Source organism: Mirounga angustirostris, unplaced genomic scaffold, assembly GCF_029215605.1.
Source record: "Mirounga angustirostris isolate CCGP_5_RB_7025 unplaced genomic scaffold, mMirAng1.0.hap1 SCAF_8, whole genome shotgun sequence".
Classification (NCBI taxonomy): domain Eukaryota; kingdom Metazoa; phylum Chordata; class Mammalia; order Carnivora; family Phocidae; genus Mirounga; species Mirounga angustirostris.
This window is the reverse complement of record NW_026991716.1, coordinates 93,831,183-93,859,022: the sequence shown is the minus strand read 5'-3', so window position 1 is coordinate 93,859,022 and position 27,840 is coordinate 93,831,183. Positions and strand designations below refer to the sequence as shown.

Sequence of the window (27,840 nt, the reverse complement as noted above, 5' to 3'; positions counted from 1 at the left end):
TGACAAGCTCTTTCAAAGGCAGTTCTCTGGACAAGGCCCTGACTTCTCAAGTATTAATTCCTCCCCCTGGCTGCCCATTAGAATGGTCTGGGGGAGGCTTTACGTACTCCTGCCCCACTCCTAGAGACCCTGATTCAACTGGTGTGGGTAAGGGCTGGGTAGAGGTACATTTTTAAAGCTCCCCAGATTATTCTAATATGCAATTAGAGCTGAGAATCACTGGAATTTCCCCCTTACCTTTCCACTGACTGAGATGCTAAATCCAACCTAATAATCCCTAGTCTTCCCGGATCTGGTAGCACAGCATAGTCGATGTCTAAATCCAAGTTCCCCCCATTTAGAAAATAAGGGTGAGAGCCGGGGCTACAGATTCAAGCTGCGATTATATATGCAGAGTAAAACAGATCAAGTGTTCAGGCCACTGGGATCCAGATATATTTTTTCTTAAAAAAAAAAAAAAGGGGGCGCCTGGGTGGCTCAGTCGTTAAGCGTCTGCCTTCGGCTCAGGTCATGATCCCAGAGTCCTGGGATCGAGCCCCGCATCGGGCTCCCTGCTCTGCGGGAAGCCCGCTTCTCCCTCTCCCACTCCCCCTGCTTGTGTTCCTGCTGTCGCTGTGTCTCTCTCTGTCAAATAAATAAATAAAATCTTAAAAAAAAAAAAAAAAGGCAAGGGAGAGGGTGAAGAGTCCTGGACCTTGCGACAGTCATCTCATTCTGTCCCATGCTACTTCTCCCCCCGGCACAGATAGGCATGGACAGAAAAGAGATCATGTGGACATGTGCAAAACTAAGAATTGATATAGGCTGAAGAAAGGATGAGTTGGGACAGTAACTGATCCCTATAATTTTCAGGAGCCTCCCTGAAGTAGCATGCAATCTCATACAATCCCTTTCACAGCAAATTTCACAGCAATCCCTTTGCCCTTCAAGCAAAATGCCAAAAAGACAAATTGGGTAAAAATTATTCCTGAAAAAGCCATACCCCAATCGTGAGGTACTTATTAGCTCCCACTGTTAAGAATACAGCAAAGTATTACTTAATGAACTTCCCTGAGGACATAGTCAGCCTCAAAAATAACAATCACATACTCTGTTTCTCATTCCTTCTCATTCCTCAACTGTGCAAAACACTACAGCATTACACTCAGTGCAAAGATCCTTGGGTGGACGCTGCTGGAAGCCAAGCAGTGCCACCATCTGAGGGAGAAGTGTGAGGCTGGTCCTCCCTATTAGATACCGGGAGAGTCGAGGTTTTAGCTGGCTTATCTTCTTCTACTAGATTTTGTCTCCTTTGGGGCTAACCTGTCGTTCAAAAGCAAGAACAGAAAGTTGATAGCATAAAACAGACTAGAAATCAGAAACAGTTATTATTTCTGACAATATGGAATACCAGCTGTAATAACCAAGCAAGCCTTTCAGACTGGGAAGAAAACTTAAATAAACATTCACATAAAGGATTGTGCAATCAACCCTGATGTGTAAGACAAGTTCCAGGCTAGCTCTACTCTTACTCTTGTCTAAAACACTAAGTTTAAACCATTAAGGGACTTATTTTAAAAAGACGATGTTCTAAAATAAATATTGTCAGGAACTTGGCTGAAGGATTAAATTTCCAACTAGAAACAAGATTTCCACTAAATTTGCTAACAATAATCCTCTACCCACAGAGATCTCTTTGAAAACTAACATTTGTTTCAAGTTTTTATGCAGTAAGTGACAGGTTCTGGTATCTCATTAGAAGGAATAAAATAGGGGTGCCAGGGTGGCTCAGTCGGTTAAGTGTCTGCCTTCAGCTCAGGTCATGATTCCAGGGTTTTGGGATCAAAAGCCCTGTGTCGGGCTCCCTGCTCAGCAGGGAATCTGCTTCTCCTTCTCCCTCTGTGTGCTCCCACTCTTTCTCTCTCAAATAAATAAATCTTAAAAAAAATAAGGAATAAAATAACAATCATCTGATAATCAGCATAATGAACCCATTCTCTATCCAAGCAAAATGAGACACATGAGGCTTTCTTAGAAGAGGAAGGGCTGGGCAGGCAATCTGTCCTGTCCTGCCCCCCACTGAAAAAGAAATCCTAGATAGGAAGAAAGTTCTCTTGAAGAGCATGAAAAAGACAGCAACCACTCCACTGCAGTTTTGCTGGGTTTTCTATGTGGGTTTTATTTTCATATTCATTTTTTTTTTTCATTTAGTAATCTTCTTTTCAAGCTCTTCCACAGCTGTTTCTGTTCTTGGAGGGCAAGAGGGAACATTCCATTCCTTACAGCCAAACCTGCACTTCCGGCACAAAGAGAACCCTGGCAGCCTTGCAACCTCTTGCCCACACCCACTCCCTGCAGCACCCTGCCCCTCCCCACAAACCCTCCTACTTCCAACCCCCTGTCTGTTCTCTCCAGACTGAGGGAGAAGCAGCTCAAGGCATGCAGTCAAGAGAATGACAGTCCCCAGAAAGCCAGTCAAAGTTACAGCATTTGGCGGTCCCTGCTCTCTTCTTCCAAACTTCTTCCCCAATGTTACTGAATCCACTTCCCTTTCCCACAAGGGGCTCCGCAAGCACATGCTACATAAATTCCCTGGTAAGACCATGCATGACCAGCCACATGGAATGGATGCTTCAAAGGGTTAAAAGCCATGAAGTTGCAGAACAGACTCTGCCAAGTAGAACAAAGGAGAACAGAAATAGTTTTACTATTAACATAATTTTCACTTAGATTAAAAAAAATAAGGCCGTAAATTTTTCCAGTTTGAAAATTTATTGTGGGTGGAAATAGAATAAAAGGGCATTGGAAATACATGACCATAGTTCAGGAATACATCAGAGAGTTTAATCACTTTCTTGCCATTATATAAGTGATCAGAGCAGAAGTTTAGTAAAATGTAAACTGGGGGAAATGGAGAGGGCTGTAAAACCCATCTAGTAACAAGCAGCTTTAACTTCATAGTGAAAGAAACAAAGGACCAAAGAGATACAGGGGAGTGCCTGAACTCAATCAGCTAGTAAGTGGACTCCAAGCTGAGACAAACTCCAATCTCCCAGCCTTAACGTATAACAGTAATACCCAAAACAACATCAACCCCGATGTCTGGATTTCGATACCAATGGAAGGGATGAAGTGCTGGGAGCACAAAGCATGGGGAGTATCTTCCACCCACCCACCCTCCAACTTAAGTCTGCCTTATTTTACAGTTTGAGGAACAGAAGTCTGTCTCCTCCAACACATATCAAACTCTTTACAACCAGTTACCATATTATAGTTTTAGCATCTAGCATGGGGCCTGGTACATAGTAGGTGCTCAAAAAACATTTGTTTAATCAATGAATTGGTGGGAAGGGGGCAGCAACCATGAAACAAACCTGAATTATACTCTGCAATGTTATCAAACATAAGCTCAGTGAAAAATCCTCACGAGTGAAGATGGAAGCAAGCATCCATTGTAAAATGTGAAGTAGCAAGTCTCTCCCTTGAGTGTTAACTTCAATTATACAATCCAATTTCCAAAAACCAGACGACAGTCTAATTAGTAGACATAAGATTCTCTATAATAAGAGATGCTAAGAAGGGCAAAATGACAGCGTGTGAGTGAGCTACTTGGTGGAGCAAGGGCTTGGTGCAAAGGTCTCACGTCCATCTAGGGAGAAGAGCTGACTCCTTACCTATCTTGGGATGCTATGGGGCCTCATTACTTGGTAATGAAGTTGGCCCAGAGCCCTCAGAGGCATACTCAAAATCACAGATAACACACTCTGGTACTAAATCTCCTCCAAGGCACATCCAAAGAAAAACAAGAACAAGGAAAATCCAACATAAGAGTCTATTTCACCTGCAATCTGAAAGAACTTAATGTATTTGATATCTGCCGGGGTCAAGGCTCTGTGCTTGACAAATCTAATCTCATTTTATTTTCACGACAAACCTGTCAGGAGGAAATGGAGGTACAGAAAAGTTAAATAACTTGTCTGGTAGGTAGTGGTGCTAAGTAATCAAGTCTGAGGCTAACTCCAAAGTGAAGCTCTCACCACTGTACTACGGGTTTCCTTCTGATGTCACCAAACTGCCTAAGAAGAGAGGCACCACTAACTGGTGACCAAGGAACATGAAGGAACAAGAATAAAAATCTAGGGCGCCTGGGTGGCTCAGTTGGTTAAGCGACTGCCTTCGGCTCAGGTCATGATCCTGGAATCCCTGGATCGAGTCCCGCATCAGGCTCCCTGCTCGGCAGGGAGTCTGCTTTGTCCTCTGACCCTATCCCCTCTCATGTGTTCTCTCTCTCTCAAATAAATAAATAAAATCTTTAAAAAAAAAAAAAAGAATAAAATCTATATTATTGAATTACATGTTCCCATCTTTAGGTTTCTGTACATGGTCCCTAGGATTATGAAAGCAAGGTAAAGAGTGGAAAAAATGAATAGCCATGAAGCGAGCCCTGTTGAAACTAGATCATCTTTAGAAATGACACCTTTTTTCTCAGATATACCCCAAGAGACACTACTGGCATGTCCTAACCTGACCTGGGATCACCACTTTTAGGGGAACAACCAAGCACAATTACTGTCATAAGCTATTAAGTATCCAGGCCTTCCTCAGTGGCATGTCTGGTGGCTTCTGTGCTCAGAGAGTGTTAACCCATACGCTGAGTCAAGTCAGTATGACCTGGCGTCCTTGGCAGACTTATTCAGGCCCTCAAACGGCTGGCACCGTGCTATGGGTCCTCAAGCCAGAAACAGCGGGCAAAGCCAGCAAATGTCTGCTCTGTCCTGACCTTGCCATTACGAAGCTTAATCTGAAACAGGGACTCAGCTCTATACTATTTTAAACATGTAATTAGTTTATTATAGAGCCAGAAAAGATTAGCTTGCTTTAAATCTACGTGAATTTTAAAATATGCTTTTTGCCTGCCAACTGACAGCATGATCAGGATGCTTCTGTTTAACCTCAATCAAAAACTGGTAGAACACTGCTTTAAGGTTGTATATGCACGCTACTTTATTATTTGTCTTCTGGCAACAAAACCTGCAGAAACAGAAACTACGGACAATGCATACAAGCACATTAAAGGGATGGCTGTGGAGGTGCTGAGTGGGAGAGTCAGACAGCTTGAGAGTTTGTCATCTGAAATCCAGGAAAACTGCTTTTCTGTTCTTAGTTTACAATCCCTTCCTTCACATGAAATTCACTGGCTTTAGCGTCACACATACAAACACAACGGTCTCCAGCTCTTCAGATGTCATGGCTCAGAAAAGCCATTCTTTTGCATCTTGTTATTTCAAGGGCAACTGCTTTCTTTTGGGTAGCTCTAAAATATATGCCAGCGTGTGGGCACAGTCACACAGCTAAGCACAGGCCCACACCCTGGAAAGACTGGGAGGGGTAGAGGCACATTTTTCAACTAGGGAAGGAAAAAGTTTGGGCTAGGATTTACAAAACAGACAAGTGTGTATGCATTTGGCAGCAGCTATCTTCCAAATGTCAATGTTCATTATTCTAACAGTCATCAAAAATCAAGACGATAATGGTAAAAAGGCAGAAGACAAAAAAAAGTAAATGCCACACAACAGAATATCTCTGTTGGCTACTGCAAAGAAAACAACTGATAGATTTTCTCTTTATAGGAATAAAGAGCACAGCAGTCAATTCTGAAAAATGACTCAGGCCTATAGTCACAGGTAGAAGCCTACCCTTCTCTTTCCCTTCCATACCCTAATGAAATTCAGCTAAAAAGGAGCCTCCTGAGGAACTGCTTTCTCTACCCTGTAACCTCACCTGCATGTGCAGCATTTCACTGTACTGGTTTTGCAAGATTTCTTCTTGTTTAAAACCATAGGATGCAAAAGTGGCTGATGACCAGTGTAATGATATTGCTAAATGCCAAGTGAATCAACTATTCATTCCAGGATGCTTCTGGGTGCCAAGTACACATACAGATGAGCACCACACAGCTCAAAAGTCCACATAAAATGATCAAGTAAAGAGAGAACACTTTCATCAACTAAGGAACCAGGCATTCATTCCACTGTTCTGGCGGAAAAAACATTTAGATACTCGTGCATTTTAACTTAAAATCTAAGATGTTCCTAAATGTACAAGTTAATATTAGCATTACTCTCCAAACCATTATGAATTAAAAAGGCTGAATGTACATGGGATAAACCACAGTTTTTCTAAAGGCCATGACAGAAATGCAGTCCTTTTGTATTAATATGTACTGGGCTCTAATCAACTTCATGTGTGGAGGTAAGCTTGAAAGCACTGAAAAAACTGGGAACAGGAGGATCAGTAGTATAGTATCTATCACCCAAAGGGCAGGGGGGATAATATTAACTGGCAAGGATAGGCACATAAAAGACTCTCAGTACGGTGGAGAGTTAGGGGGTGAGCCCATGCCTCACCCAGCAGGTGTCACAGTGCTCCAGGGCTCAATGGTCCCTAAATACCAGCTGTCTGTGATTCCAAGGCCATTCTTGAGGAAATGGGACCCCTGGCCTTATAACTGCTTCCTTGGTTGGGTCTGACTTGGCAGGTTTAGTCCACAGATTTTCTCCTCAACTTCCTGGAGCCCATCACTGGGGCTCCCTGAAGTTTCCAATTCTTTCCCCTTAGTCAAGTTGTTCGTTTGCTAATAGGAAATTGTGTGTGTGAGCTCATAGCACGACCAGGTACTACCAGATCTTCCCCTAAAGCCTAACAAATCATTGTACATATAGGGGCCACTGAGATTAATCCCTTCAAATCAAGACTAGGGAAGAAAAATACAAAAGGACAGATGTTGCTGAGCTATTTTCAGGTTCAAAGGTAGCTTCAAATAATACACTTCCAACTCTCTGAGGCATTATGTGGAGTAATATCACCCAGTATTAAGCTTTCTCCAGAAACAAGTTCATCAGGTTCTTTTGAACAGCCGTGACCTCCGTAGTCTTCCCAAACACAGCCGAGTCCTGATGTTAATTTGTGGAGAGAAACAGAAGTCACACAAGCTTCTTATAGGATTAATAAATCCAAGTTGAGAGACAATTCTCCATAGGTTTCTGGTGTTTCTGCATGTCTTGCAAGCAAAGTACTAATGGCCCTCTGTTCTGGACTATATTTCTAGGATGTGTGCATCTGCATAGTGAACAATCTTGAAAGATAGTGATAGTGTTTCCCTCCAGAGCAACATACAGATACACTTACTGCCCATTATGAAAGATATAGGATCCGGGGCGCCTGGGTGGCTCAGATGGTTAAGCGTCTGCCTTCGGCTCAGGTCATGATCCCAGGGTCCTGGGATCGAGTCCCGCATCGGGCTCCCTGCTCCTTGGGAGCCTGCTTCTCTCTCTCTCTCTCTCTGTCTCTCATGAATAAATAAATAAAATCTTAAAAAAAAAAAAAAAAGATATAGGATCCCTAAACTCAAGGTTCCCCTCCTGTTAACAGAACCCACCGCATGCACAGGCATGAACCGGGGCCCATCTGTGTCACTCCTGTGGGACTTGGGGACAAAGAGGAAACCGACGCAAAATCTGCTACTGCATGTGCGCTTGCTGTGCGGGGCGTGAGTAATCGATTCCTTTGCCTCTGACCTAAGAGTCTCACGGCTAGTGGGGTCAAACGCCAAAGATGCAACTTGGCAATTCATCTCCAGCTAGCCTTCTTCTCCACCCCTACCTAAATGAGAAGGAACACAGGCCAAGGGGATGAAGAAGGAAAATGAAGTCACAAGTAGGAGGCAGACATGCATGGCTCCAGCATTTTGAATATTCTGATCCGGCTCTGCTGAGGACCCATAAGGCTTTATGAAAACAAACCATTAATAAAAGAGCAGCTCCCCAGACACAGTCACTTTGCTGTGTTTCATCTGCATCGGGTCACCATCTTTTTCAGCTGTTGCTCGACGCGGCTGTTTGCTTGTGAAGAGCAGAGCTGAGTGGGCAGCAGGTGTAGGTTTCTCTCTCCTCGCCTTCCTCGACCAGACGCGAGAGCAGATCATGCTATGTCCACCCTCCCCATCTCCCTGACAACCGACTGCCCCATCGCACGGCAGTCCTCGTGGTAACATCTGTTGCGTTTCCACAGGGACCAGATCACCGTTTTGGAGCCTGGGCCATTCTCGGGGGGAAGAGCTTCTCCTTAGTCCCCTACGCTTGTCCATGGGCTGCTCCAAATTTAACCCTGATGGAGATGCTGTCGGGCCTTTCTCCTTCCAGCAGTGACTTCGTCACTGTAACAGGTCACACACGTTAGAAACCCAGGATTCTCTCCTCTTGCCATTTTAGCTCTCCCCTATCCATTTTCTTCATTCCTCTGAAAGTATTTAGCAGCTTTAGACCTGTAGAAAGGAAGATGGGACTAGGCAGTGCCCATGAAACCAAAAGCAAACACATGCATATATATATATATATTTATATACTTTCTCCAAATTTCCAGAAGAGAGTTAATTTTCTAGCTTCTTAAATATAAACCAAAAGCCTCTACTACAAAATACAAAAACTTTACAAGATTTCATGCTCTACAGTCTTTTAATGAACTGATTTAAGCCAGGCCTGTTCTGGTACATAGGAAATTGATATTTTCTTTTCCCTCCCCTTTCCTCTTGGATAACCTACTTCCATTCTTGGCAAAAGGAGGCATATATTTACTACAGTGTTCACATGCACCTACACGTCCAGTGCCTCTGGAATAATACTGAATTGTTGCCACATGGCCAAATAATGTGCTCTTTGAGAAATAATTATCAATTAGAGTGCTATAAAATGGGCCAGCAGTTCTACTCTGCTCGCACTGTGTGGTATTTTGGCCACTAAACACAACAAGCTTTCTTTGGTTACTCTTTACATCAATCAGAAAATTACATTAATTTGCTGTGACGCTATTTGTGGACAGACGTGGAAAAGAATGCAGACATCCAGAGTAAATTAGAGCCAACTCACTCTACTTGGGCAATAGGTCCCCCACACAGTCACCGCAGATACTAACATTTTACAGGCACCCCAGCCTGGGCTGGGTTGACAAGGGCTGCATAAAAAAAACTATTAGCAACAACCTGCAAGCAATCAATTTCTAGTACTTTCAGTCTAGAGTAGCTGCCAAAAGAACTTGGCAAAAGCCATCATTTAAAAAAAACACCAATTTAAGCTACAGTGCAGTAGTCTTACTGTAGTAAAACAGGTTTTACTTTATCCATATATGAGGTCTAAAAATAGAAAAAAAATAAAGTTTTAAAATTTAGATACCATTTGGATATTTAAAAAGCCTTCTAGCTTTTCTTTCTTCCTGACAGTTCTCTTTTATGCAGTATTATGTTTAGTGATGATTATTAAAATATATCTTGGAAGGAAAAGGTGCATAAAAATATGAACTCATATATGTTCATATAAGAAGACAGCTAGAAAGTGTTAAATAGCAAAAGAAAGCACAACTACTTCTCCTTATCAACGCTAAAGATGCCTGATAATGAAAGACTCTCATTTCTTGAAATGAACTCTTTTCTCTTTTGAACTAAACCACACTGAATAAAGTTACCACCTGCAATACAACCCAGGAAGTCCAGCGTTAAAGAAATAGACTCTCTTTTCCCAGGTTCTTCATCTCCAAAGAAATCTACCTTCAGCATTGAAAGTCAGAGCAAATACACTGTAAATAAAGTATCAGATTTTAAAAAATTAAGTTGTCTGCCTTAAACTTCAGAAGCAACTAGAAGTTCAAAATGTGGATATTATCTGTTTTATTAGAAATCATACTCATGCCTCCAGTGGACAAATACAGGAGGAGGGGGCGCCTGGGTGGCTCAGTCGGTTAAGCATCTGCCTTCAGCTCAGGTCACGATTTCAGGGTGCTGGGATCCATCCCCGTGTCAGGCTCCCTGCTCAGCAGGAATCTGCTTCTCTCTCTCCCCCCACCGTATGTTCTCTCTCTCTCTCTCGAATAAATAATCTTCAAAAAAAAAAAAACCAACAAAAAATAAAAGCTGACTCAGATGAGAGATAGTCGCTTTTGTTCTGCATTTCTTTTTTCCATCTACATTTAGATGAACCTTGAGAATGAAAACCACCTGCAGTGATGGAACAATCTCAGGGATGAATCCTCAATCACTTCTTAGAATGGCTCTATCAGCCCTAGACTTCTTTTACATGAAAATAATTCACTACTAAATTTGGGTTTTCTGTTATATATAGCCAAACCTAACCCTGATTGATAAACCCAAAAACTATTTTTAGAAATGAATCTTATTGTTACGCCCTTCTGCATGTGTTATCCATATGTGTTCTCTCTCTCAACTTCTGCATATGTTAATTGATAAAAAATAGGTGATTACAAAATTCCAAGTCTTAATAATGGTAATCAGAGGTTTCTAATCACATCAAGTAAATAATGCAATAGACATACCTAGCAAGTGTCATCAAGCACTTTGAAAGTCCTTTTCAATGAATGATTGTGTATGTGCCAGACACTACCCTCCTCCAATGTTACAAGGTTGGCAGGGCAAGTGAGCAGTGATCCTTTTGGCCCCAGAGAAGCTTTGAGGTGGAGACCACTGAGGATAGGGACTCAACACGTTTACAAGTGAAGAGGCTGTATTATCATGAACCTCTTAAAACTTGTTTTGGGTCAACCTGAGTTTCAAGAGAAAGAGCATTTTGGAGGCCTCAAGACATAAAAATGAATTATGGGGAAAATGGCTCAGAGAGACAGATGGTCTTAAAAGGCTATTTCTACCAATCTGGGAATATGCTTGGGCCACTGGGCCAGCAACAATTTTCACAAAACTATCAGAAATAACATCAATAGCCAGCGAGCAAAGAATATCTAGAATATACCACAATGTCATAACTTGGATGAAGGCTTACGCTCTTCTGACTCTGGAGCAACAAGATATGAGCAGAAAATAAGGCAGCCATAGTGGTGACATATCAGTTTCCACTCAAGCCTAGAGTATCAAATCAAAAAAATAAAAATGCTATCCAATAAGGAAACCGATGGCCTCATATCTGGACAATGTGGGATAGCATCCAGTAAGAGTATTACAAATAATTCTATATTCCCACTGAACCAAACTGTGGTCAGTTATCCTTCCCTAAAACGAATTTTCAAAAATCAGGAAATGAGCAAATGAAGAAATCTGTCAGAAAGCCATTCCAATACTGTGAATAATGAATGCTATACAAGAATAAAAACTCTATCATCTAAAACTAATGATGTAATGTATGGGGATTAACACAAGAATAAAAAAAAAGAATAAAAACTCTATCGCATTAAGATACCATTTGACTATCTCAATTTTTCATGTCTAAAGTCTAGATACTAAGAACTGTGTCTATGAAGGCCTAGTAAATAGGGCAGCATTACGAATATTTAACTATGCTGCCCAATTCTGTCAGTATGTAAGAAAGAACATGCCAGGGAAACAGTCCTGAATATTCCTAGTTAGGTATGTACTTGCTGGGTTATAGTCACTGTTAGTTATCAGGGCCATCCCCAGGAGAAGAGAAGATGGGCCATTTACTCAGAGGAAAGGTGGTTACTTAGTAACGGATATATTCATTTTACTAATAAATATGACATAGTTGCTCCCTAAGCCTGTATGGGATGAAAAGGGTTTATTTCAGAGTTTAACTGTCCCCTTTGACATCTTTAACCCCTTGTTATGCTATTGAGTCCACTCCTGGCACTTCATAAATAAACCTGTAAGGTGCTGGTTCTGAAACGGCCCCTGTGGCAGCAACATCCTTGCCAGGTAAGGCCACTGGGCCAGAAGCACCAACTTCTATGGTGTCTCCCATGGAACTCCTCACACAGGACTAGGCACAAACATTCCTTCATTAAACTTGTAACCACACTAATGGAAACGTTAAAAAGGAGAAAACCCTCCAAGTCACAAATGTTTGATAAACTGATAGCTGTTTTGGAAAGTGATTTTAGTTTGTTAATATTTTGTCATCAGGTATAAATGTCCTACATCAAGTCCCGAATTCCTTTCATTTAGGGATTTGAGCAGACCACCCAGGATGTTCCATCCTAATTGCTTCCCAGGAACTAGCACCTGGTGCTACCTTTAGTCTTCTGATCATTAACTTTGAGGCTTCTATGTTTTGAGGGTGAAAGGGAAATGGCACAATTTGATAAGACTTCCTCTGACACAGAGGGTAGATCTGGGTTGGCAGGGAGTAGAAGGAATTAACAACAAAGGTTCAGCCTCTCCCCTCAGCCTCACTAGAACCTCCTGGGCTGGAGCTGTGCAGGAAGAAGCGGAGGGGCCTCACATACATACAGTATTCAAACAGGTGTTTATACTGAGGTCCTTCCATGTACCAGGTATACAAATACAAGTGAACAGACATAGTCCCTGGTCTCATTATAATTTTGTGGAGTGAAGAGGAAATGAGGGACAGACATTAATTACAATGAATAAATACATACATAATTACAAACTGAAAAGTGGTCTGAAGGAAAACAACAGGGTACCATGAGAGAAAATAATGGGTGGTTTGGATGGACCTAAGACAGACTGGAAAGTCAAGAAAACCTAAGACCTGGAGAATGAGCAACCAAGTAACAAAAGTCATTGGAGTGGATGAGTTCACCTAGGGAGAAAAAGGAAGAGAAATCTAAGTTTTCCTTGAAATCATGCAACATGAGGTCGGGTGGAGATAAGGACCAAACAAAAGAGAATAAACAGGAGCCACCACACAGGAGGGGAGTGTGGTGATCAAGGCCATAAGAACATAGTACTTCAAGAAGGAGAGAGCAGTCACCACTGAAAAATGTAAAAAGAGGAGGAGATGAAGAATGTCCATGAGTTTTGGCAAGAAAGAGGTTATCGCTGGTGACTGAGTGCTAGTGGCAGAAACCAGGGAAGATGCCAGCAAGGAATCACTAATCGTAACAAAAAAGCTAACATTTACTGAGTGCTTATTACATACTAAACACTATTCTAACAACGGGGGTAACATTATCCCCCATTTTGCAGATGAGAAAACTGAAGCTTGAGGAAACCTGCCCAAGACCACATGATATGAGTGGAGGATCCAGGATTGGAACTCAAGGGGTCTGGCTCCAGAGCCCGAACACCATGCAGTGAAGGCCTCAGAGGGTGAGGGAATAGGACCCAGGGCCTGCAGGCAGGGACTGGCACTGTCCTGGCCCTTGAGTCACAAAGGACTTTCCCAGCAGAGGTCATGAGATGAGGTAAGAAGATTCCACAGGCAGATTCTATTGGTGCAATGGCCATAGGATTGTCCTTTCATCTGGAGAAAATAATTACCGTCTAAGGGCTGGTACATCCCAGAATACATACTATGACAATTTCCAACTTGCTTTTCCACCATTCATCAGTGAGATACCTCTGAAAATAATTTCAACCTAGAGATGATCTAAGGGGCACACCGTGCTGCAGTCCCCACTTTAGCCAGGTGTTAGGACTCCTGCCCCACAGCCTCAATTCTCTGCACTTCAGCTCTGGACGGTATCACTTTTAGTCTGTGGGTCCCACTGCCACAGGCTGGGCAGGGACAAAGCAAAACACATGGGATTCTTCTGGCGGTGTGTCCTTTCCTTACATGGTTTAGGCAGGAAGGAAAGTAGAGCAATGAGAAGAAAGTGACGGATTGCTGTTGAACAATCCTTTCATTCCTTGGCAAACACAAAACAGAGCAGCTGTGCATTTCTTCTGAGGTCTGCTCATCTTGTTTTCAAAACCCAGCAATCCCACAGCCTTCACCTCCACCTGGGAATCATTTTTTAGGTACTCGAGAGGGGAGTGCTAGTATCTGAGGTGATCTCAATGGTACAAACCAGTAATGAAAGTAAGCTATGATCCTTGAATTCCTCCACCCTTCCTGTCCTTTCTGCCTTCAGCCAGTTTAATGTACACTAAGTCCATACAGGTCAAGCTGGCCCTGGGTAAAGAATTTATTGTTTACACAGTAAAATTACAAGAATGAACAAAAAAATGAAGTCATCCTCTATAGAACAGCACTGCACAAGAACCAGGGTGAAATCCATTTCCTCCTGAAGTAAAGCTTCCCATATAGATTACCAAAAGGTGGGGAAAGGAGAATTTGAAAACATATTTAACATTTTATGAGTTGGTCTCTTTGAATTAGGAAGTGGAAAGCACAAAGAAATTCTTTAGCTAGGAAGCTCAGCTGTATTTATCAGATCATGTGAAATACACATTATGTTTAGATTCTTAGAAATGAGCTCAATCTGTATGCAAAGGACTAGAAACAAGCTACAGCAATAACAAAAACTGAAGTTGCAGTAGCTGGAGACGGATTAGCTTCATGGGACCACTAATGAGGCTGCATGCTAACTCGGCTGGACAGGGGTCAGGCAATCCTACCTGTGACTCTTCTAGCAATTGTCTAAAACAATGCAAATTAAGAGTTAAAATTCTTATCTCAGGGAGGACAGTAATGTAGAGTGTAGCTACTGCCATATACAAATTACTCTAATTTTTAAAAAATTTTTTTATTTGCAAGCCTTGAATTGGGTAAAAGTTGCTGAACTTTTGTTTTCAGTCTTTAACTTTCCTTTGATTACCAAAGTAACACATGCTTATTCTAAAAATCTAGCAAAATCAGAAAAAAGTGGAGACAAAAACCAAAAAACCACCCAAAGCCTGAATTACTAAGGCTTAATATTTCAGGTTTCCTGTCTTCTTGTATTCTTCTTCCTCAATCCCATAAAGAATGCCCTTCCAGCTAGTCTACCTGTGTAGACATGTTTTAATACAATGAATGGCAACTGTACTCAAAGTACAACGTTCCACCCCCCCCTCAACTAAAAAGTTTATCCTTTACAAGCAGAACGGAAGAGGGATATTGACTGTAGGTAACTGTTCTGAAAAGAGGGACAGCTCTAAGTCCCACTGCACACATCACACCTAAGGTTGTCCCTCGCATACCTGGTACTAGGATTTTTATGGTTGCTTCTGTACTCCCCAGTTCCCATTTTCCATCCTGCTTGCTATGGGACAACCAAGCCACCAAAGGGGGAAAAAAAGACCCAAAAATGGATTAAGGGGAATTACACCTTAAATCTATATCAAGTAGTCATCATAACTCTGGTCAGCTAAATGTTATTACCCTATTTAATGCGGAAGAAAAATGGCATAGAGAAGTTGAGGCAGAATCTGGAATGGGAAGAGACATCAGAGATCAATTAACTCAGTGGTGTTCAAACTGCTTAGTGGAGCTGTGGAGGTTCTTTAGGGCCTTAGGTGAGGGAAGCAGACCAGCTCACTAAAATTCAATGTACTAAATTTACCACAATTCATTGCTTTCAAAAGCATTTACAGAAATGTTTTAATACCATTAGTAAGAATGATTCGTTTTTGTTGCTGATGATGAAATTTTTTTTTTTTTAAGATTTTTTATTTATTTGACAGAGAGAGACACAGCGAGAGAGGGAACACAAGCAGGGGGAGTGGGAGAGGGAGAAGCAGGCTTCCCGCCGAGCAGGGAGCCCGATGTGGGACTCGATCCCAGGACCCTGGGATCATGACCTGAGCCGAAGGCAGATGCTTAACAACTGAGCCACACAGGCGCCCCGATGATGAAATATTTTAAAATAAATTAAATCAATAAATTCAAAGGCATCAGAGGGAAACCAAAATGAACTAAACCAATCCCATCCCACTGAAATGCTGAATTTTGTTTCTAATCAGTAACAACAAAGTACGGCCAAATAGGTATTTGCTAAATGAACTTATGAATGAATGGGATCCGTCAACTTTGTAGAAAAACCTAACATGAAAACGACAAAATAATTCAAAGTGGTAGGAAGGAAGTCTGGAAGGCATTAATGAGATGTATGATTAATAACTCAAATTTCATATCTACTAAATTACATATATGAAACTGTGAAGGATCAAAATACCCCAATTAATGAAATGTCCTAAACATGCTATATAATGGATGCTAAAAAGTTCATACAACTGAAAATGGATAAAAAAAATTTTAAACATCAGAACAAACGGAACAATATTCACATGAGAAACTGACATTTTTTGTTACTTATGAAGCATATCTTTGTGAATTTAATATGCGCCTGGTGTTCAGAAAAAGTATAATGTGCTGCTGTTAAAACACTCACTGTCCAAGCATATGGGTAACCTGAGGGCAGGGGTGAGGAGGGGTATCTCCATTTCAATTCAGCCTATAGGTACTGCTGCCCAAATTATGTCACTTGAAAGATTCTCCTATCTTAATACCTACCGTGCTCAGTTAAGCTTTTCAGCAGTCTTGGGTGTATTTTCAAAGCCTCAATCCCAATTATCACTCAATGACATCATCTCTACCTTTCTTCTCCAAGGAAAACTGCTGCTTCCTTCCATGAGTCTCTCTGGGAGCACTGCCTCTCCTCCTCCTCATGCCCATCAACTCCTTCATATTCCAGCAAGACCGGCTCTCTCCATTCAAATCACGGCGGTACTCCTCTGCATCTGGAGGCAGGTACCCCATTTTTAAAAGCAGAATGGTCTTACACTCCGTGCTTTGGAGTTTTGAAGTGGTTTCACAGGTGCCTGTTTTTCTATTTAATGCTGCCTTTCCGAGTTGATCGTAAACTGAGACCAACAAGCAAGTTTTCTACTCTTTCTGCACCTCTGAGTGAATGACACAGTCTGATGCATGCAGTGTGGTGCTAAATATATATTCAGAAAGTAAAATCTACAGTTTTATGCCAAAGGAAAAAGATCTCAATACACTAATCATCTAGGTTTTGTTCTCTTAAAATTGTAGCTTTTAGGGAGAGTTAGTCCACACTTAATTTATTCAGGTTAAAGAGAAAGGGAAGGTGCCTAAGTAGTTGCAGTAGCTAGATTTTGGAGTGGGGGTTAGGGAAGGAATATTAAGCTCAACCGGGAGCAAAGCCAACAGGGTCCAGCTCCACTTGCTCCTTTCTGAAGGGCCCCTGTTGTTGCTGTCACCTGGGGTCGCTGCATCCATGCTTAAGTACAGTTTTCTGTCCCAGGAAATGCTTTCTGAGAGAGGAATACAGTAAGTAATAAGACCGGCTCATCTGGCTTTCTCTCATTTCAGTCCAATGCACTTGTGACCAACAAACTGAGTTTTTTTATTTTATCTACAAACCATATACTTTATGTACATGAAGATGAAAGCTTTTTCCCAAATCAAAAAGCTAATGACTGAATGAGTGTAGCAACCACTGGAGTTCTTGTTCCCTTCCCCAGAGGCTTTCTGGTGAAGAGTCCATGCTTTGCATATGAAAGGGAGGATTCAGGCCTCACCTGCTGTAGCAGTGAGAGGCAAGGTCTGAAGGAGGATGCCCTACCATCAGGTTAGAGGAGCTATGGGGCTCTGCATGCAAGGGCTCCTGGCATCTCCAGTGAGAAAGGACAGATCCCGAGGTCACCTTTCCTCTTGGCCCATTAACGGCCCATTAACTGTTATAGACCTGGATATCAGGACAGCCTCCTCACATCCATCTAAGGCCATCTAGATGGTGCTGACATAGCAGTGGGCAAAGATTCTGGAAATGGACACCTGAGGACTGTTAGCCAGGACAGGGGTGCCACTGTTCTGGCCCCTTTCCTATTGTCAATTTGGCATAATTTTAGGATGAGAGAAACTACTGTCCACTTCTCCTAAAGAGCCTGGGCCTCTAATTTAAACCAATAAGACATCTTTAAAAACAGCATCCTATTGCTCCTTGTCCCAACCACACACTCCTATTAGATACATAAGTATTAACAAACCACAAGTTAAAAACCTCCAGATGGGGGGAGCAGGAGGAGGCTGGGAATCATAGCTCTCTTTTCCTGGAGTTATTAATTTTTTTAACATCATCTGAATTTAATCCTAAAATGTCCTAAGATGTCTGAGCTGTAGGGGACCTTCAGACATCACTTTACCCTAAACCACCAGAGTCCGGAGAACTGAAGCAACCTGCACAAAGTCACACACTGCTGGTGAAGGCTGGGCCACGGCCCACGCCCAGGTTCCCTGGCTCTGATGCCAAGATTCACTCTCTTTTCTATATCACCTTAGTCAAACCCTGATATGCAGAAGAAATCACAGTAGAAATGCTCTGGGGGAGGGGGGGAAGAAGACCCAGAGTCCCCTTTCTACAACCCCCATCTTCCCTCAGGGTCCTGCAGCCCCTCACTGGGGATTTCTAGGGTCTCTTATGTCTGCACTTGAAAACAACTCCCCTCACACCACACTCCTTTATGCTCCACTGTCCCACACACCTAAAAATGCTACATGGTTTGGGGAGGGGGAGGCTAAATATAAGCACACATATAATGGTATTACTGAAAATTCAGAAAAGAGGATAAAAAGGTACTCATATTCCAGCTACCCTGCCTTCACCAATGTTGACAGTTTGATATATTCTGTTTTCATTTTTTTTCTTCTAAGTATATTTGTTTTACAAATTTGAAAACATAATTTTCTGTCCTATTTCCCTGACTTGACAGTGGACATATATTTACTGAACAAATTAAATTTTTATTAACATTCATAAGGATTTCAGGATGTTCTTTTTGATAAATGGCTACCTTAGGAAATATGTCAGAAAACTTGGGACATTATAATCATGCAACAGAAGTGAGGGGAAAGATTTTAACAGAGATAATATTAGCTACAGAGGAAGACAATCAAAAAGCTACTGGGGAAAGATAAGACCAGGACAAGAGGGAAGGTCTACGCTGCTGACTATCACATGGGGAGAAAGACTCAAGGGAAAAGAAAGAGATGCTAAGGAAATTCTTGCTGGAAATAAGTCTAATAGAAAGAACCACAACTCTAGAAAAACGAACTATCTCTATTTTCCCAGGAGTCTGATATATACAGTAAACCCATACAGACTTAACTCATCTATCTTACTTTACAAATCCATGAAAACATTCAGAGGCTAATTACAACATTCTGCTATTAACCAACTTTGCCCCCATTATTCTGGAAGAGAACCAAGGGCTGGATTTAGACATTTTTAAATCTGTAACAAGGTCCAAGTAATGTGGGACTTTAGAACAAAGGCCTCTACTGAGTTCCTAGGCTGGTTTCTGGCTTTCTGACTGTGGTCTATGCTGTGTCACTGGACCCAGCAGCACCTCAAGAAGCTACTGATTCATACGCTCGTATGGAACTCATTAAGCTTAAATATACATATATAGATATAGATATAGATAGATAGATAATGTTTTTACCGAGTGGTACTAATCTAGCCAAACAATAAAGGAGACAAAAAATAGATTACAGAAAAATAACCTCTTGGTCATATATGTGTGTGCTTCTAATACCTCAATTTATTTTATTCTTTGTCGCTTTGGGGAAAACCATGATTAAGGAAGACATAAAGCTGAAAACAACAGTAAAGACCAGAGGCAATGTAACCAAACCCTGCCCGGCACCCAGAAGCCCCCTCACTCTGCAGAGGTCTGCGCCCTCTCCCCAGTTCTTCCCTGCATGTCAGAAGATATCCTGATCCCTGCACAGGGTTGCTCACTCAGAAGAGCTGGGATTTAAATAGAAGCAGTTCAATGGAATGCCTGGGAGGAAGCTGCAGAGCTGCCTGGATCTGGTAGCCTCTCAAATTCTTCCAGGAAATGCAAATAAGCCTGGAAAGGTGCAGAACAAGAAGTGAGTGCCCCCCAGAAACAGAGCTCTCCTCAGTGGCTGCCAGTCTGGGTGGCCTTTGCTTGCTGTGGCTTCTCACCTGGCATACACCAAAGGTCCCTTCCCAGGTGGTGAGTTCACTCCAGTCCTCATCCTCACAAACTTCCAGAACATAACCCTAGAGACCTCCGTCCCTACTGAAGGGAGGAGGTCATTTCCAGGACCCATAGCGGTACAGGCTCGTCTGGTCTTCAAGTCACCAGCTTCCTCAGATTCTAGGATACTAAAAAGCAGGGTCTCTAGAAGCTTGGGTCTCCTGCCACACGCATCCCTTTTTCCCCAGCTCCACACGGGCTCAACACAGCATGTGTTCTATTAGCAGAATGTTTCACCTGTAAGGCACATGGGGTTTATGCTTTCTCTCTGTTAAATGAGTTCTCTCAAGCCTAGGAAATAATGATCTCTGGTTGAGAGGTCTGAGTGAACAAAAATACCAAAGAAGTGAACATCTTACATCTGCATTCCCCAAGAGATCAAGTTAACATTTATTGTGTGCATACTGACATGCTCACTACCCTCAACATCTATAAATATATTAAATCACACAGAATGGGACCTGGGCACAAGGATCACTCCAACCTCCAAGTCTTCAGGCAGGGAGGCATGGAGGCATGGAGGCACTAGCCATGTTTTGGAAGCAGGCCATGAAACCAGGCCTCAGAACAACTGGTCTTCTTACTTCCCCAACTGGGGGCTTGCCTCTCTAGCTGAGGAGTGACACAGCTTAATCCCACTTTGTGTGGGAAGGCTGACGAGATTACCACATGGATAACCAATCAGTAGTAGAAATCACTTTCTTTTTTCTGCTAAGTCTTATCAAGGGAACCAATTATTAAATTATGCACAAAAGCTATGCTTTTAAAAAATCTCCTTTTCTTGTTGTCTCTAAACACTGGAGTCATTATAACCAACTCATCCCCCATGACTTAGCCCAAACCTTCTGATAAAGGCAATAGGTCAGCATGTTCCAGAAAACACTAATTCTGCCATAGCTAACTAGCCTTTAATACTGACTCTCCTACCACCACCTCTCCTGACCCATGAGGGCTTTTTTTCCCATTATGCAACTGTATGAGTGACTGGCCATTTCATCACCCCTGCCAAGTGAAATGCCATAACAGAAGAGGAAGGCATCCCTCCACCTCCTATAGCTTGACTCCTGACATATCTAAAAACACCTCTTGCTATAGAATCATGGCATTTTATTATTCTTTTTATTATGATATATTTTAAACAGACAAAACAACTATACAGAATGTAACAAACATCCATTTACCCACTACCCAACTTTAACACAGCTTAATATTTGCTTTAAATAACTTTTGTAAAAAGAAAAAAAACATTACAGAAATGCCCTGTGTGTACCCTGCTCATTCTACTTCTCTTCCACTCTCCTCATGGGCAACCACTATTCTAAAGTTAGTTATTTTTATAAAAATTTAGAATTTTTACTACATAAGTATATATGCATAAACAATATATATTCTTTGCATGGTTTAAAACTTTATATAAATGGCATCACACTATAGTTAAGCAACTTGCATTTTTTGCTCAATTTTTACTTTTTCTTATGAAAGTTTCAAACATATGCAAAAATAAAAAGGTTGTAATAAACCCCCATGTACTTATAATCCAACCTCATGACCAATCTTCTATCTATATACATAAATTATAACCATCCCCTACTCACTCATCCCCCTCCTGGCCCCCCAATCACTCTGTAACAAATCCCATATAGGTAAAACTTTTGGACCTTAAACCCTTAAGGTCTATTTTCTACTGGAGCTAGTTTTTTTTTTTTTTTTTTTAAGAGAAGCCAAGGCAGAAGGGGGGAGGGGCGTGGAGGAACAAATACACGACCTGGTTTCAACCACCCTAGGAATTATAGCTCAAATCATTAAGCAAATGGATCCAATAAGGCACAAAGGAATGCCAGCTTTGGTTAGGGACCAGGAGTCTAACCATGAGCTTCTCCTTTCCCAGTGGCTTTGAGGCAGTGAGGTCATCTGTGAACCTTCCCACTGCCCACCACCTTCACCTCCAGCTCAGTATTCTCTCTGAATACTTTAACTTCCCAAGATAGTATCTTCTTGACACCTAGAGAAAAACTCCATCCTCCTTAACATACTCAATACCTGAACTGCATCTCCAAATACATTTACACGTACAGATGTAATGGTTAGTTGCCAATGTTTATCATGCGCCTTGTGCCAGGCATTTTTTTCATGCCTCAGGTTGTACTATTAACTCATTTTACAGATGAGAAAACTGCACAGAGGAGTTAAGTAATTTCCCCAAGGTGCCTAATAAGTGAAGCCCTGTACTGAGCTCGGGTGGACCGGCTCCAGGGCCCACATGACAACCCACACTGCCTCCTTAGCAAAAGGACCAGTTCCCAGTGGAACTCAAAGAAGCCACATCCTTGATGAATGTTTGGAAGCAATCAAAACTCCACTAGCAAATATGTGGTAAAAATCTGAGCAGCCGAGCCAGACTGAAGGCTGGCTGTGGATGCTCTGGGCAATTGGTTCTCAGCTCTATGATACTCTTCAACTTAATATTCCTTTTAAGAGGTCACAATCAAATTGACTTCTGTGTAAGAAAAGTAAAAAAGAGTACAAAGGTAGACAAAAGCCATTCATTAGTCCAGCTCCCCTCTCCACAGCCACTTAACAGGGAAGAGAAAAAGAAATCAGTCTCTTAATGCCTGAAAACACGTGACCTTCCTTCATCTTGAGAATATGGTATCTCCATATCAAAGAGTTCATTGTGTTGCATGCACACAAAGAGGCAGAATTATAATGACCTAAGTATTTGACCTTTATGCAGTAGTAAATGCATCAAAGCTTGGTCTCTAACAATTTTGGGTCATTTATAATAACTGGTTCTTAAGGAAGAAATGTCCTTTTTCTTTTAAGAACAAAATCCAGAATTTTACTCAGCAGCTTTTAGGCCATAAATCTTAAATGCTTTTTCTTTATAAACATACAGTCTCAAGAAGATAAAATTTCTCTTCTATTTACCAATGTGCCACACACACACACTCCCCTCTAAGCAACCCCAAGTGCTTGAGCCAAAGTTCCTTATCCAAGGTGGGCTACTGGATTTTTTTCATGATCATATTGTTTTCTTGCAATATCTAAACAAGAATAAATATTGCCCCAACGTCTCACTTTATTTACTCAATCAGTATTTATTAAGCACTGAGTATCCAGCACTGCATTAAATGTTCAAATACATCAGTGAACAAGATAGTCCTCAGGGAGCCTTTATTTTGAATATACACAGGAATTTCCTTTTGCTTAAGTTCTTGACTTATGAACCCTCAACTGAGAGGACATCAATTGAAATTTTACTTCCTTATGGGAAATAAGAATTTACGAGGGGTGGGGATTGGGTAGAGAAGATAGGTAAAAAGACTATACTACGGTAACAGATACTATTTCATAGGTTTTTAAAATAGTTTTATATAGTCCACATAAACAATTTTAAAGCTTCAGCTTTGAGGGCGCCTGGTGGCTCAGTCGTTAAGCATTTGCCTTCGGCTCGGGTCATGATCCCAGGATCCTGGGATCGAGCCCCACATCAGGCTCCCTGCTCTGCGGGAAGCCTGTTTCTCCCTCTCCCACTCCCCCTGCTCGCGCTCCCTCTCTCACTGTGTCTTTGTCAAATAAATAAAATCTTAAAAAAAAAAAAGCTTCAGCTTTGATAGTGTAACCTCTCCACAATATCCCTCCAAAAGAAGGTAAAGTGGGAAAAGAAATACTAAAGTGTTCGCTAGAAAGCTGAAGTTTCTTACAGTGTACTATTTGCATGCTCTAAATTAACGTTAAGTCAGGCAGGAGGAGATGGAGAAATGGAGCCAGCTGACACTGATGGATCACCAGTTCAAACAGGGTGCCAGCTTTCTCTTTCACCGTGAACTTCACCTGCCTTTTGTGTTTCGCTGACTAGATATGGGAAGTTAAAGGGATGTCTGTCGGTTTTATCCTGACCTAGGTACACTAAAAAGCATCTATAACAACGGTAGAATACTTTGAATATGCACAATAGGTAAAGGGAGAGATAAAAAATACTCCAGAAAGAATTATATAAAATAAAACTGTTTATAGAAAGAGCATAGTTGCTATTGTAGACAGTATTTCTTTGCTGTATTAACTTTTTTGGTGTGCTAAAATTTCAAAGGCTTCTTTGGCAATCTCTCTTGATAAGAGCTATTTACTAACTGGTTAACTCTTGACTTCCTGGTCCCTGGCTACACTTTACTTATCCTCGGTCATGCTGGTGGTCACGGTCTGCTTCCAAAAAAGAAATTCGAGGCAGCTGGGACTATACTTTGTTCATCTCTGTAGTCCCCAGAGTGCCTAGCACCACGTCCAAACCAAACTCTGTGTTCACTCATAAAATTTTTTTATTTAATTAAGGAGGCTTCCCCTAGTGGGAAGCAATGTGAAGGACACAGCACTATGCAACCAAAAAGACTAAACCTGAATCTAATCAAGCCTCTAGAGCTAATTTCCAGTTTCAGGAAATTCAGGCAATAGAGGAACAAGATAATGGCACCACAAGAAAACAGATATATCCAGAATGTGGGACATTCTGCAGGACAACTGACCCAGTTTCTGCAACAACTCAAGGCATGAAAAAAAAAAGGGGGGAGGAAAACTGGGGACTACTCCTGATTAAAAGACATAACATCCATACCCCATGTGTGGACCTTAATCATCTGATTCTAACAAAAAACACTGTAAAAAACACACACAAATATTTTTACACAACTGAGAAAAACTTTTTTTATTACAAACTGGACATTAGATGATACCAACAAAATATGGTAAGTACAGTTATGATAATGGCACAATGGTTATATAAGAATATGCCTATGTCTATTCATGCCTTTTCAGGGCACCCTGAAGTATGTAGAAGTGAAATAAGAGGCCTAGGGTTTGCTTTAAAATTCTCAAGGAAGGAAAAAAAGAAAGAGAAAAAATAGATTAACCAAATGAGGCAAAATCTTGATCGCTGTTGGATATATACTCCATTCTGTTGTTTTCATAATTTTAAAGATTTTATTTATTTATTTGACAGAGAGAGAGCACAAGTAAGCAGAGTGGCAGGCAGAGGGAGAGGGAGAAGCAGGCAAAAGCAGTAATTCAAATTATTTTATACAAAAAGTAAGCAAATATTTTCAAACCTAAAAATGAGACATGTTCACTTCACAGCTGGTTCATTAGGTCAACAAAATAAGCTTTCTTTTCTGATTACCTCTACCAAATATTTTTTTTTTACAAGAGCATGACACTTTACATGCTGTCAGATGAATAATAAATAGGAATGCTATAAGCATGTCGTTACACATGGTTTCTTCAGCAGACCACTGACATGTTTCCTACACCAGGAAGGACAGCAATTACACCCAGGCCTCAGGGAGCAACTCAAAGAGAAATGCTAAGGACAAAGCAGAAGAAACTTAGGCAGGGTAAGAGAGTGTCACAAAAAGTACTTTCTTTCCCCTTTTAACTGAAGTATAATTGACACAGAACATTATATTAGTTTCACCAGAAGGTACCTTATAGGCACAGTACCATACTTTTCATGGGTTTATTATCTAAATTCTTATCAAAGGTGCTTAAAGACAAGTGCTACTTCATTAAAAAAAAAAAAAAAGCCTTGGAAAACCACATAAAAAGTAGTAGATTCCATACTTAATGTCTTCTGTAAGAAAACAGTGTGTTTTTAAAAAGATTATAATCATTTAGAGTACAAAACTCCTAGACCAACACTATCCTGTCTTTATGCAAATCAACATGTGCCTCCTCCTACCCTCTTTCATCCCCTAACACCCAAGAAAATAAAATCCCAAACGGCATATGGATTGAGGGGCCAGGTGTTTGCAGACCAGAGGTGGAATTGACCCTATGTGTAAGCCAAATCCCTAAAGAGAGGAATACCCTCATTTATTTGGAGGCAGCCTGACAAAACTGGCACTTTCCACCTCACCCATCTGCATCATCATCTTTCAGATTTATGACTTCAACTCCAACAGTGCAGGGATGGGGTCGGCCTCGTTCACCACTATACCCCCAGGTGCCCAGCACATAATACACACTCCGATGAAGAGGAGGAAATATATCCATAATCATAACTACCTCAGCCTTCTCTCTTCTCAAAACCAGAAGACTTAGAAAATACTGATGTCCACAATGATGAGCTAAGTTCCAGAGATTCGGTATAAAAAAGCAGAACAATTTAATACATTTTAGAAAGCTACTATTAAAATGTCTTAATTTTATAAAAGGGCTGGGGCACTTACATATGTTTAAAACCAAAAAACAAAACCCCAAACCTTTATTGAATTAAAAGCAATGATCCTAAAGTTCATGATTATTTTACGCATTCTAATCAATTTATTAACAAACACTTTTTATAATGGCTCCCTGAGAAGGAGGACGATGACCCTTGGCGGCAATAGGAAGAAAAGGGAAGAAGGGGGTAGCAGAACTTGGGAAAGTCTATTAGAGTTTCTTCTTCTTTATTTTTTTTAAAGATTTTATTTACTTATTTGACAGAGAGAGACACAGTAAGAGAGGGAACACAAGCAGGGGGAGTGGGAGAGGGAGAAGCAGGCCCCCCACAGAGCAGGGAGTCCTATGTGGGGCTTGATCCCAGGACCCTGGGATCATGACCTGAGCAGAAGGCAGAGGCTTAACCGACAGAGCCACCCAGGCGCCCGAGTTTCTTCTTCTTTCAAGTGAAACAAGTCACAAAGAGTTGTAGAGAGAAGTGGCAAGGCTTATGCATGAGTTTATCTAACTTAGAGAAAGCGGGTGGAAACGAAGAACTAGCTGACCCAACAAAGTCACAAGAAAACTAACATAAAAGGACAGGCAAAGCTGCCTTCTACTGTTTCCACCCTCCTCCAAAGCACAGAGAAGTTCAGGTGATCCCATTAGACACAAATGCCCAAGAGCTCCCTTGCTCAACCAGGTTCCCAATATCACCCTGGACACCCCAAATGTTCAAATTCCCTTGAAATCCTCATGACCATGAAGGCATCCCTTGGGCACTGTCTCTCCCAAACCTAATAGTTCTCTTTTCCACATTCACCCACATCTACCCTTTCATTTGAACTTCACCTCTACCATTCCTACCTTAGTGACTTCTTTTCCTCTCCGGATTGTTCCTTTTCACCTATTTTCACCATCTTGTCCCTCTTCCACCCTTTCTCTTCCAAACTGCTCTTTCCTCTTTCCCCTCTTCTTGATATCTTTCTCTGTTTGATAATGGCTCCCACTCTTACTTATATCCCCCAAAACTTTCTGTACCTATGCCCCCTTCCTCCCCTCTACATTCCACACCTAGAAGCTACTTGTGTCTATGACTAAAGGGGAAAAAAAAATCTTAGGGCGAACATGGAATTTAAACCAAAAAAATATTTTAAAAAATTGGTCTCATTAAAAATTTTTTTAAACAACTTGAAGGCTGACCTAGAAAGTAGTAAGGAGGCCCACAAAGCTTCAGGTGGGCCTTTCCTATTTCAGGGCCAGAAGTACAGAATTTCTATAAACATGAAAATGTATCTAAATCTGCCTCCTGGTATTTCTAATCCTTTTATCACAGGTTCACCATCAAGGCCACAGGGATTTACCAATGAAAAAGATCTCTTTTCCCTGGTTTGTGATCTAAATTCCTATCCAAAGGTACCTAAAGACAAGTGCTACTTTATTCATGAAAAAGCCTGAGAAAAGCACATTAACAGCAGATACCCTGATTATTTAAGGTCTCTGGTCATTTAAAAGTTTTTCTTTAAGATTACAGAATAAAATTTTTTAAAGATTTAATTTAATTTTTTAAAATATTTATTTGAGAGAGAGAGCACAAGCAGGGGAGCAGCAGAGGGAGAGGGAGAAGCAAACTCCCCTCTGAACAGGGAGCCCAACGTGGGGCTCGATCCCAGGACTCTGGGATTGTGACCTGAGCCAAAGGCAGATGCTTAACCGACTGAGCCACCCAGGCGCCCCCAGAATAAAATTTCTGAAAACTTTTACTATGAAGCAAAAATATTACCCAAATAAAGCTTCAACCACCTCCTAATCTGTCTGAAAAGATTACTGCTTATAACATTATCATTTGACTTTTCAATGGCATCAAAGTACAACATGCTGCCTAAGACAGTAAGAAGAGAAATAACAAATGACCTCCCTCCAAACTGATAACCACAAAT

At 41.3% G+C, this 27,840-nt stretch overlaps 1 protein-coding gene across 5 annotated transcripts in view; it reads right to left on the bottom strand.

Moving 5' to 3' along the window:
* The window catches only part of FOXO3 (forkhead box O3), a 127,363-nt gene that overhangs the window by 26,789 nt on the left and 72,734 nt on the right, over nt 1–27,840 (bottom strand). The window lies entirely within an intron of this gene.